Source organism: Canis aureus, chromosome 26 (assembly GCF_053574225.1).
Source record: "Canis aureus isolate CA01 chromosome 26, VMU_Caureus_v.1.0, whole genome shotgun sequence".
Classification (NCBI taxonomy): Eukaryota; Metazoa; Chordata; class Mammalia; order Carnivora; family Canidae; genus Canis; species Canis aureus.
Window position 1 is genome coordinate 5,803,185 of NC_135636.1, and position 11,987 is coordinate 5,815,171.

General features: G+C 45.5%; 1 pseudogene; it reads left to right on the plus strand.

Annotated features, from left to right (window-relative positions):
* Window positions 1–489: 489 nt before the first annotated feature.
* Window positions 490–1,232, plus strand: LOC144298902 (Y-box-binding protein 1 pseudogene; annotated as a pseudogene).
* Window positions 1,233–11,987: the final 10,755 nt, after the last annotated feature.

Below are 11,987 nucleotides of genomic sequence, written 5' to 3' on the forward strand. Positions count from 1 at the left end.
GTCTACATTTCATTTCTCACAAGTTCCCTGGGGATGTTAATATTGCTAGCTGGTCACCCTACTTTGGGGCTCATGGGTAAGGACATTCACTTAATAGAAGTCCTGTCCCCTATTTTCTCAGGATGTGACTGTGTTTGGAGATAAGTTCTTTCAAGAGCTATTCAGAGTTCCACTGGTAGTAGGATTTGAGATGTGTTCCCAGAGAGCCCTGAGTAGTCCCACCACTGACATTGGCCTAGTTACCACATGCCCCAACTCCCCAGCCACCATCCCCCACCGAGAAAACAACCCAACTCTAGTCACCATCCCCACAACTATGAATACTGAGGCTCAGACCCAGCAGCCACCCACCATCCTACTCTCAACACTGCTCATACCAATCTAGGCATTAGGGACAGCCACCCAGCAAGTGAAGGCTCAAGCAGCCTCACATGGGTGGTGCCTACTGGTGGGTACAAGGTCATCGCAATGAAGGTAAGCAAACAGTAAATGGTTCAAGTAAGAAACAGAAATGATATCAAGGAAGGTGTATCTGTACATCATATTGCCATAAAAAAATAGCCTCAGGAATCAACTTCACAGTCGGAGTGGGAGAGACTATGGAGTTTGATGTTGTTGAAGGAGAAAAGTGTGAGGAGGCAGCAAATGTGAAGGGTCCTGGTGGAGCTCCAGTGCAAGATGGTAAATATACAGCGTACCGTAACTATTATAGACACTATCCATGTCACAGGGGTCCATGCAATCACCAGCAAAGTACCAGAATAGTGACTGTGAGGAAAAGTAGGAGGGGTCAGAGAGGTTGGGCCCAACAGCACAAGCCCAACCGCAAGCACAGTTCCCATCTCTGTCCTCGTGGAGAGCCTATGGGCATCGAACCCCATGTCCCAACCCTCCTGAGCAGGAATAAGTGATGGAAGGTGCTGACAGCCAGGGTGCAGGAGAACAAGGTAGTCCAGTGAGACAGAGTACATATTGGGTTATAAACCATTGTTCTGCATGGGCCTGCTTGCCAAAGAGAGCCCGGAGAGGACGACAATGAAAAAGCTAAGGAGAATCAAGGGGGTGAGATCCAAAGTCAGCAGCCACCTCAGTGTCACTACCATCACAACTTCAATTACTGACAATGATGCCCAGAAAACCCTAAACTACAAGTTGGCAAAGAGACAAAGGCAGGGAATCCACCAGCTGGGAATTTGTGTCCTCCCAAGTCTCAGCAAGGGGGAGCTGAGTAAATGTATCTTCTCTGTCATCACTCTGATTCATCACCCAACAAGAAGAAATGAATAGGAATAAGAAAGAAACTTTTAGCCCGCTGACTAAATAACGAGAATCTCTGCATTATCTATGCAGCATGGGGCTTTATTATTTTTACCTAAAGACATCTCTTTTGGGCAATGACAAACATTTTTTTGAAGCTTGGTTTTTCTCAATACATCTTTAAAGATTCTTAAGTTGTTTCATATCTGGTGGAGTTGAGAGTTTTAATAGCCTCATTTTAAACTTGTAATAAAAGTTTACAACCTGATTCTTTCCAAAAAAGTCAACAAACAGCAAGCATCTGTTAATAAAGGTCTTAAATAATTGTCAAGAGAAAATAAGAAAAGAAAGAAAGGAAGAAAGAAGGAAAGAGAGAAAGAAAGAAAGGAAGGAAGAGCAAGGGGAATCATAGCCATATACATAGGAGGCCATGCAAGGACATGGAGAGACAACAGCTGTCTACAAGCCAAGGAGGGGCCTAAGAAGAAACCAGTACTGCAGATACCTTGATCTTTCACTTCCAGCCTCCAGAAGTGCAAGGAAATTAATTTTGGTTGTTTAGCCACTCAGTCCCTAAGTTATGGCAGCCTGAGCAAAGGCATACACACGCCTACCATCAGCCCTCAGACGTGGGCAAATCACTTAAAAGCCTTGTATTCCTCATGGCATGAGGGTCAGTGCTGGATTATAATTTAGCCTCAACAAATAAGTGTCAACGGCAGTAGTAACAGCAAGGAGTCATTCTCAGCATGTTTGATCAAATGTGCTGGTGTCAAGACAATAGAAACTGAAGGTGAAGGCAGGAGAGCATGAACTGACGTGTGGTCTGTGTCCTGGCCCGCTGCTGCTGCCCCTGCAGTCGAGCTCACCTCTTTAGGGCTTGACTGTCTCATTGTAAAATAAGGGTAATAATAAAGAGACTCTTCTCAAAAGGCTGTCCCTAAAATCTGCATAAAATAATTCAAGTAGAGAATTTAGCACGGTGACCTGCATAGCATATAGACACAACAGGAGTTGGCTATTTTTTAGTTTTTTTCTAATAATAATTATGGCGATAATTAAAAAAGCACAGTCAGGTTAGGAATTTGTCTCAACACACTGCAGAATGAAATTTATCTGCTTAGAAAGATAAATCTAGTTACAAAGAGGTTTTGAAACCTGTTTGGAACATTTGTCTGCAGAGGAAGAGTTGGCAAAGGCCCATCTCCATGTTTTTCTCATCAATCTTACAGATTATTTTGTTCCTTACTTTATAATGATAAATGTTTTTTAGGAGATGTGAAACAATGACTGAAAATTAGACAAGATAAAAAGCTACCCGAAGCTCATGAATTAAGGTTGTGATATTTTTATATATTTTTCCTGTCTTTCAAAAAAGTCTTTTTATAGGCACTACTTATTTGTACCTGTACACAGTCTAAAGAGCCAAACTGCTCTACAAATTTCCATGCCTGGGGCAGCCTGCCCTTTCCCAGCCCATGCTCTAATTCTTCCTGATGTCCTTCAACTGATGCTTCCGGTTTACCTTCCTATGTCCAAATCACATACCTATGTTGCTACATTTTGATTTTTCAGACCTAGAATAGCATCTATCGACTTTTTTTTTTTTTATAAAGATGAGATTTAACTCCTCTGGTGCCATTACCAGAGTGGTGAAAGTTTTTAATCAGTACCCAACTTGCCAGATGAAACAGACTTTAATCTCTGACCACTCTGTCCTGGGATGCAGGACGTAAAGGCAACATGCCCAACATCTTTATCCAGCAGGAGCCCAGTGACCACCTCTTTTACCTCCTCACCCACTTGGAATGGGGATGGCTGCCACCAGAGAAGAGCCAGGCCATGTGAGGTCATCTGGATGCAGAGAAGCCACAGCCATAGTTCCCCCTTGATCTCTTACACTGTCCTGGTTATGTAGGCCCGAGGCTGGTGTGCCAGCTCACAGGCTCCCCACTTCAGGGCTGTCCTAGAGATGAGGGGTTCTAGGACAAACCAGATGGACACTGCATTCGTTTCTCATTTATCTTACTTTTATAGTTTTCACAGAAGCTGTATTGTTAGAGGACAGACTCAGGTCTTATCCTCAGGCTAGCCTTGGGAGGCATGGGCCTGATACTAACCTTTTATTCATACACACAATTCTCCTTGCCTGCAACACACACACACACACACACACACACACACAGGGGCACAGATGATCATACTTCCAACCTCTGCTCAGCATAGCTATTTTGCAGTTTTGGTGAAGTCCCCATTCAGGGTTTATATTCTATGACTATGTCACTATCATTGACAGATGAGCCCTGTAGTAAACTGTACTTGATTTTTGTCTCCTGTGTGAATTTTTGTTTTCCCTGGAGTTCATAATTGTTTTTAGTTTTTACTTTTCAAATACAATCACTAATTTATTCCCAAATTCTTCTCCAGTAATTTAAATTAAAATATTCATGCCAGATACTCTTTTATTTTAACATACTTTATGTTTTAGAGCAGTTTTAGGTTTGCAGCAAAATTGAGTGGAAAGTACAGAAAATTCCCCTATCTCCCTGTCCCCACACTTGTCCCCACATCCTTTCCCACTATCAACATCTCCCATATCCCTACATTTGTTATGATTAATGAACCAACATCAACACACTATTATCACACAAAGTTCATAGTTTACATTAGGGTTCACTCTTGGTGTTGTACATTCTATGGGTTTTAATAAATGTATGATGACATTATTATAATATTACACAGATTAATTTTACAGCCCTAAAAATGCTCTGCCATCTATGTATTCATTTCTCCTTTGCACCTAACCCCTGGCAACCACCCATCTCTTTACTGTCTCCATAGTTTTGCCTTTTTCACAATATCATATAGTTGGAAACATACAGCCTTTTCAGATTGGCTTCTTTCACTTAGTTATATACTTTTAAGTTTCCTTCATGTCTTTTAATGGCTTGATAGATCATTTCTTATTTCTGAATAATATTCCATTGTAGGAATATTCCACAGATTATTCATCCATCTTAGGTGCTCTACAATGTCTTTCTATTGAGGAAGTTTCCCCTAGAGCCTCTATGCCTCCATCAAGGTAGAAGTCTAGATCTGGTGCATGGCTGCCATTCCAGCACCTTCACCTGGTGTTTGCTCTAGGACTCCCCTTTCCTCTCCTGTATTGGATTTCCTGCTTCTTAGAGTCCATGCCTCCATGTTCTCTGATTCACTACCTCAATTTTGTAAAGTATAAACTCTAATAGCTTCCTGGGAAAGAGAGAAGGGAAGAAATATTTTTGAAATTTTGCACATTTGAAAATATCTATATTCTACATTCATACTTAATTGATTGGCTAGGTATAGAATTCTGGGCTGGAAATTACATACTTTCAGAATTGAGAAGGCATTGATTTATGTCTTCTAGTTTCTGGAGTGGCTGTGGAGAAATTGATGCCATGTGCCCCTCCATCCCCACCTTTTTTTGGTGTAAACCTTTATGGTTTCTTTCTAGGATGCATAGGGAGTTTTGGTGCGGGTCTATTTTCATCCAGTGTGTTCAACTCTTGGAGGGCTCCTTCAATCTGAAAATCCCTGTTCTGTAGCCATTTCTTAGCCAGATTAGCAGTATATATTCCATGTGTGTGGATTATGGTGCATCTGGCTGGCTTCCCTGCTCCTGGCAGATTGAGTTGCCCCCTTCTCCACTGTAGCCACTTCAGTCCTGGAGGAAGCTGAGTCACTTCCTGGGGCACATCAAAAATATTAAAAGTGCCATGCTTGCAGGTGAATTTTCCACATATTTGAAGTAGTAATAGCTTAATAGGAGCTAAAAACCCCACAAACGTGCAGACTCCAATGACACTAAATTGTTGTGCCTAAAGAGAAATGCCCAGCCATTGTTAGCTACTGAAAGATGAACAGGCTATTTGGGATTCCTCCCTGGACTCACCCAGGTCAGTCCCCTCAAGATGTTTAAGCCAGTGGCTCAGGGGTGAGCACCTACATTAGAAACAAGAGTCTGACCTGATAGGATTCTGTCACCTGACAGTTTGGATTTATCTGTCTTCAGGCACTGAGGCTTCTCACACACGGAGCTTGCTTCTATTCAGGTCAATCTCTGCCACATCAATGATGTGGTCCTTTTTCCTCTAAGGAAGATCTTTTGGGTGTTTGATGGCTTAATAATGGCTGCTGTTTATGAGAGGTATGGCATTAGGCTTTATATATGTTGCATTTATGCCTCTGTGCTGTGATGCTGAGCAGGAGTTATTTCCCTACTACAAGGAACGAACCAACATCACCAAAATCTGGCAGAGATCAGATTAACATCTGGGTCTCTTTCAATCCACGTCCCCAGCTTTCTCCATTGGGCAACACTACCTCTTGGTCAGATGCAACTGTATATGTTGATATACAGGAAAAGTTATGGGAACCTGTAAGGTGACCCCTGTGAGATAAGGATGATGGTGGATCTCTTCCTACAAGGAAGGGGGGCTATATGCACTTCAGGCCAAGTCATGCAAGATAGACATCTGCTCCGTAGGTAGTACAGGGACCATTAAAAAGGACACTGAACCTACACCTAGAGCCTGAATCAGAGTGCAGGCTCTGACACTCAGCCTCTCTGAGCCTTAGGTTTCTCCTCTAGAGATGGAGGATGGGAATGTGGCCTATTTAGGGTTATGGGACTCTGTGAGGACCAAGATGAAGCATTTTTAGTATGCCAAGCATTTTTAGTAACTGTGAAGCACTATGTGATAACAACCGCTTGGTGTTGGCCATGCAGACATGAGGACCAGCTGGCCCTATGGGATTGCTGCTTACTTAAGTAGCTAGTAGGTTTTCTGCCCAAATAAGTGATAGGTCTTTTGCTTTTCCTTTTGGAAAGGAGTGACTGGCATTTCCCTGGATTGACACTGGGACTCTTGACTCTTGGGGAGTGAGAAAAGGTGTGCCTTAGGGCCCAGTGTGGAAAGAGCTTTTGTCTTTGCTGGGTGTGGTGCCCCTTTTGTTTCAGCCAGGATGGAGGGCAGGGTCTGGAGGAAATAGGAGGGACAAGAGGCCATCTCCTTGTCCACCTTTGTCCAGTTTCACTGCTGACAGAGGCATCTGTTTCTGTGTCCATTAAGGCTCTACTCCCAGGGTCAGTAATGGCTTCCAGGTCTTACCAGTGGTGAGTGACACTAGAGGATGGGCTGGACAAGGGAGGGCGATCTGTTTGAAAGAGCAGGATGGGGATGTTTGCAATAAGCCTTCCCAGTCTGAACTCTGAAATTTATTTGTTCTTGTTATTAATGGCAAATGCAGAATGACAAGCATGAGATGTGCTTCTGGGTGTTTTAACGCACATCCTTCCTGTTGCTAGCCCTGGAGAGGCTAGTCAGAGTCACTGTGGATTGAGCCCTGAAAATGCTCATTGTTTTGCATCCTTTGTAAGTGACATCTCTATTTTGAGATGAGGAGCCTGGGTTTAGAGGAGTGAAGTAGCATCGACAGTTAGATAGGGGCCTCATGGTGGGGCTGGAATAGGAGCCTGGTATGGGACATAGGGGGATGCTACAACACCTGGGTTGTCTCAGTCATCTATTAAGAGTTGACACTCCTTGTTTGTCTCCTGCTTACCTATCAGATGTGGGATCTACACTGTGCTAGATTGAACAGCATCTCCCATCTTCATGTTCTCCTGGAACCTCAGAACCTCAGAATGTGACCAAGAAAGGTGTTGTCTCACAGAGTCATTGCAGGTGAAGTTAGTTAAGGAGGGGTCCTACTGGAGTTGGGTGAGCTTTCATCCTCATAGGAATAGAAAGGACACAGAGACAGACGCACATAGAGGGAAGAAGGCCATGTCATGATTCACCAGAGACTGAGTGATGCCACTTGGGGTCCCCAGAAACTGGCAGAGGCAAGGAAGGACCCTTCCCTGGAGCCTCTGGAAGGAAGCATGGCCCTCCCGACCCCTTGATTTTGGACTTGTGGCTTCCAGGACTCTGTGAGGAACCACTGCTATCGCCTTAAACCATTTACATTTGTGGTCATTTCTCACAGCAGCCCTAGAAAGGAATACACACACTCAGCATTGTTTGGACATGAGCTGGTCAGAGTGCAGGACTGTTAGGTCACATCAGATGAAAGCTTTCCTTCCCTGTAACACCTGCTTTGGGGCCTGGCCCACAGTTTATGTTACACATGCTTGCCCATCCCTGGCTGCCTTTCCTACTTAGCTGGGGAGGTCACGGGTCCCACCCAGAAGTGCTCCTTCCTCAACTTCCGCAGAAGGGAGGGTACTTCCTGGACTCTGGGTCATCAGAGGCTCAGAGCACCACCCCAGTGTTCCCTTCTGTGGTCTCTGAGAGGCAGATCCCTGGAGAAGCCCAACCAAGTGGCTCTCTCAGACTCGGGCAGCCTCCAGGATAGAGACAGTGAGGGGAATCTTGCGAAGGAACGCTGGGCTTTGAGCCTGTGCCGGAGAGCTTCATCTCTGAAGGACCCATATGACCCATTCCAGGTTGGGTTGGAGCCCAGTCACCAGCATCAGTGAGGACAACTCACCGCATCGAAGGGTTTACACCAGCCTGTTAGAGACCCCAAATCTGTTCTGAGTGGGCATTCCAGAACAGTTCCAATCTGGCTTGTTAGATGTAGTCTCATGGTTGTGGATGCGGGGAGAACCTCATGGAGGCTCCGCATATTCCCTGCCCAAAATGTGGATGATGACGGTGTTGGAGGAGGTGATGATTGTGGGTTTCTCCACTGCGAAGGTACCGCATTTCATTTTCATGGAGTCCAGCCTGCCCGCAGCAGAGAGAAGGGACCTAAGCTCTGCCACCTGGAGGGGAAATGTCTACACTGTAGAGGCTGCATTTAGGCAATGGGCTTGAGCAATGGGAACCTGAGTGAGGTAGTGGGGTTCACAGCAGCTGCCTGGTTGACATCAACAGGCTCATTAGGATATCCACCTCAAAAGAGCTGTAGGCCTTAGCTGACCAATGGGCAGCTGACACCCAGGCAAAGATGCCAAAAAGGGAAAATTGCATGTGTTCCCACACCTCTCCCCTTCTCCCCTTCATCACAGCTGTCCCTGCCCCAGCACTGCCTTCTGGAAGACAGTCTGTCCTTTGCTGCCCTGCTCACAGCTCCCTTGCAGGGTATTCAATAAACTTCTATCTCCTTTGCTGTGCCATGGGTGGTTCTGTCCCACCTGCTCTGTCAATCTCCACCTGAGATGGAGGCCCGCACACAGGCTTGTTTGCTGTCCTCCTACTCTGACTGTGCTCCCCCACCCCATCTGCAGTGTTGCTGCTACTTGACCCTCAGCACTTAGCACTGGGGACTGCTGCATATTTGGGGTTTTCCCTGTGTCTCCCCGGAGGATACCAGCTCCAGGCTAGGGCGGTGGGGGTGGGGGAGAAGGCAAGGCACTCCTCTGAGCCCATCCTTGCCAGTCATAGGCTCTGCCTGTGACCTGGGGTGATCTCGAGAGTGACCTGGGAGGGGGAGACCTTGAATTTAAGAATGCCAGGAGTGACAAAGTGACAAAATGCTGGGAACCCAGGTGCTATCTGACCATTTTAATTAATTAATCGTTATTATTTATTTATTTATTTATTTTAGAGAGAGTGCACTCTCCCAAGTATGAGTGCGGGAGAGGCAGAGGGAGAGGGAGACAGAATCCCAAGCCCAGTGAGTGACAGCCCACAGGAGGCTCCACCTGGACCTCAGCTGAAGCCAAGAGTCTGATGCTTACCCGACTGAGCCCCCCAGGCGCCCCACTGACCATTTTTTAAAAAGATTAGTTTCTTTTAGGGCAAAACTGACCTAGTATCATTTCTCATAATATACTGAATCCCCTCAAAAGAAATAATTCCTTTTTTCCCTCTGGCCCCTTTCTCTTCCTCCCCTCCCCTTCCTTTCCCCTTCCTTCACCCTCCTTCTCCCCTTCCCCTCCCTCTCTTCCCCTTTCCCCTCTAGGTCCCTCACTTCATCCCTGTCCTTTTGCAACCCTCCTCCTGGACCTCTGCTATGAGATCCCAGCTTTTTCCTTTCAGTTTTCTCTCATTCCCCAGATGAGATTAAAGTTACTTTCTCAGTGGACAGTTATTGTCAGACCTTCCTTTCATGCAACCTTGTAGTAGCCCAGAGATAGTTCCTCAAGCTACTAAAGGCCAGGCACAGAGTGCTGCTTGAAGAGGCAGGGTCAGTTACTGGAAAACCCACCTGCCAAGCCTTGAAATGCCCAAACAGCCCTGGGCAAAGGTGCATGGCTACTGGATGTAGAGTGGCCTCCTGGTCCTTGTTTGTAGAGTAGGGAAGCCGCATAGTCTCAAGGCAGAAAGGTACTGTTGAACTCGTCCAGACTGCACAACAGAAGCCTGGCATGGAAGGTGTTCAAGTCCTGATTTGGGGCTCATCCGGGGATGCTGAAGCCTGCTTGGACCTGCTCCTGAGAGCTGATCAACTGTGGAACTTCCAAGATTCTCCAGAGCCAGGTATTAAACACAGCCATTATTAAAAAGTAAATTATAGAACCCCCCCAACGAAATAAGCCTAATATGGTAATAAACAAAGGTAATAGTTATCTAAAATTCATCATTTTTAACTATTTGACAATTCCATTACTGATGTGCTTCAGGTTACTTTCCTCCACCGTGTCTGTCTGGGGGAGGCCTATTGTGACAGTGGCTGCCTTATTTTTTTTTTTTTTTAAGATTTTATTTATTTATTCATGAGAGACAGAGAGAGAGAGAGAGAGAGAGAGAGAGAGAGAGAGAGAGGCAGAGACACAGGCAGAGGGAGAAGCAGGCTCCATGCAGGGAGCCTGACGTAGGACTCAATCCCGGGTCTCCAGGATCATGCCCTGGGCTGAAGGCAGCGCCAAACCACTGGGCCACCGGGGCTTCCCTGCCTTGTTCTTTTGCCTACCCTCCAATCGGCAACTTCACATGGCCCGATATTGGCCACAGTGGGAGTATTGACACCGGGGAAGTTAGCAAACACTACAAATCAGAACGTTTTTGTGTTCTGGAGAGCTGTTTTTCAACATTTACCAGCACTACTGGCTCCACCCTAGAACTGCATCAGAGTTTAGGTGAGTGGGCCTGAAATGTCCTTTTGAAAAGTTTCCCAGAGGATGCTGGTGGGACCAGCCAAGCAGAGTCTGCAGAGTGGATTTGGAAAGTGCTGAGCATCCATCCTTGCAGAGCTGGGATTTCTGCCAGTCAACGTTCAGTTGGTGCTTGAATGCTTCCAAAGATAGGGAACTCACTACTGCTAAGTAACCATTGGAAGACACTGACCACCCTATTCATTCATGGAAGGCTGGGATCTTCTTGTTGGCATCTCTGCTGATTAGCTCCACTCACGGAGAACTCTCTGCCCCTGAGTGAATTCTTCTGTCCTGGGATTGCTTAGACTCTTCCAGTTATTCATTATAGTGAATAAGACATTGTTCAACCACAGGTGCCTCTAGCAATCCTAATTGTCCCCCTTCCATGGGGTATTTAATAATACAGGGCTCCTCTCTTCCCAGCAAAGAGCCCTGTGAATACTCAGAGACACATCTAGCCCTACTGCCTTCTCTCGTACACATTTTCTCTTTTCCAAGCTACACGTTCCTGCTGCTCCAAGCCCTCCTCCCATGTATTGCTAAATTCCTGTTGAACATTATCTAGTTGGCTTAGCCAATCTTCCCAGTTCATTGAGACATATGTGGTACTGATTATGTCAATCAACTTATCACCTCTTATTTCTAGTTACAGGCTAGTCACCTCATCTAAGCCACTATAAAAGTATCTTATGGGGTGAGACCTCTAAATAGCAAACTTTCTTGAGACATTCAGGATGATAGTTGATTAGCAAATGTCCAGACACGTATTTGTTGCTGAAAGCAATGCTCCTCTGCCAAAAGTAGTCTCCATTTTTGCAGAGAATAAAATTAAGGAAGAAAAAAAATACATTGGCTAAAATGTTCTCAACTGATTATCAATCCAGAATGGAATCTTAAAGAACAGCTCCTTAAAGAGGATTTTTAATCATCCAAGATTCCGTGCTATGCTTCTCGCACTTTGATTCCCCTAAACACATCTGATTTGTATTTCCGAGATGCACTTTTCCATACATCTTGGCAAAGTTAGACTTCGGATTTCCTATCTCTTTCCCAGTACCAATGTGCACATAGTAATTGTCAGGAATTCAAAGAACACATTGTTGAGGGGAGATTGATGGTTATGTAATATCCTGAAACCCTTCAGACTGTGAGGATGGGCTGAAGTGATCTTTATGGATGCCCACAAAGTCTTCCTCTGCAGGTAGGGGCCATTGTCTGACCAGATAACTAAGGTGTGGCCAGAATAGTGCCTTATGTATACCTCCCCATGTCTTTTTGAATGTCCTTGATGGGCTAGAAGGATGTCCCAGGTTACAGAAAGAAACCTTCTAAGCACACTAAGTCAGAAACACCATCTGAGCTTAGAGTTTGCTGTGTCTGGCCCACTGTGATGATTAGAAGCGTTGAGCTCTTTCAAAGTCTCACTCTCTTCTTGGGGTGTGCTGTGACTGGTCACCCTGGGGGGTAGGGTATTGAATGCCTGTCTCTTTACCCCACTGTCCCTGAGACACATTGCAGTTCAGACTGCAGGATGGGGTAGGGGTGGGGCAAGACTGCAGAGTAGGTGCTGTGGGGATGGCAGGGAAGTTTTCACTTGCTTTGTGCTATTTTGAGCAGGGTGAGGCTCTTTCAGATCTTG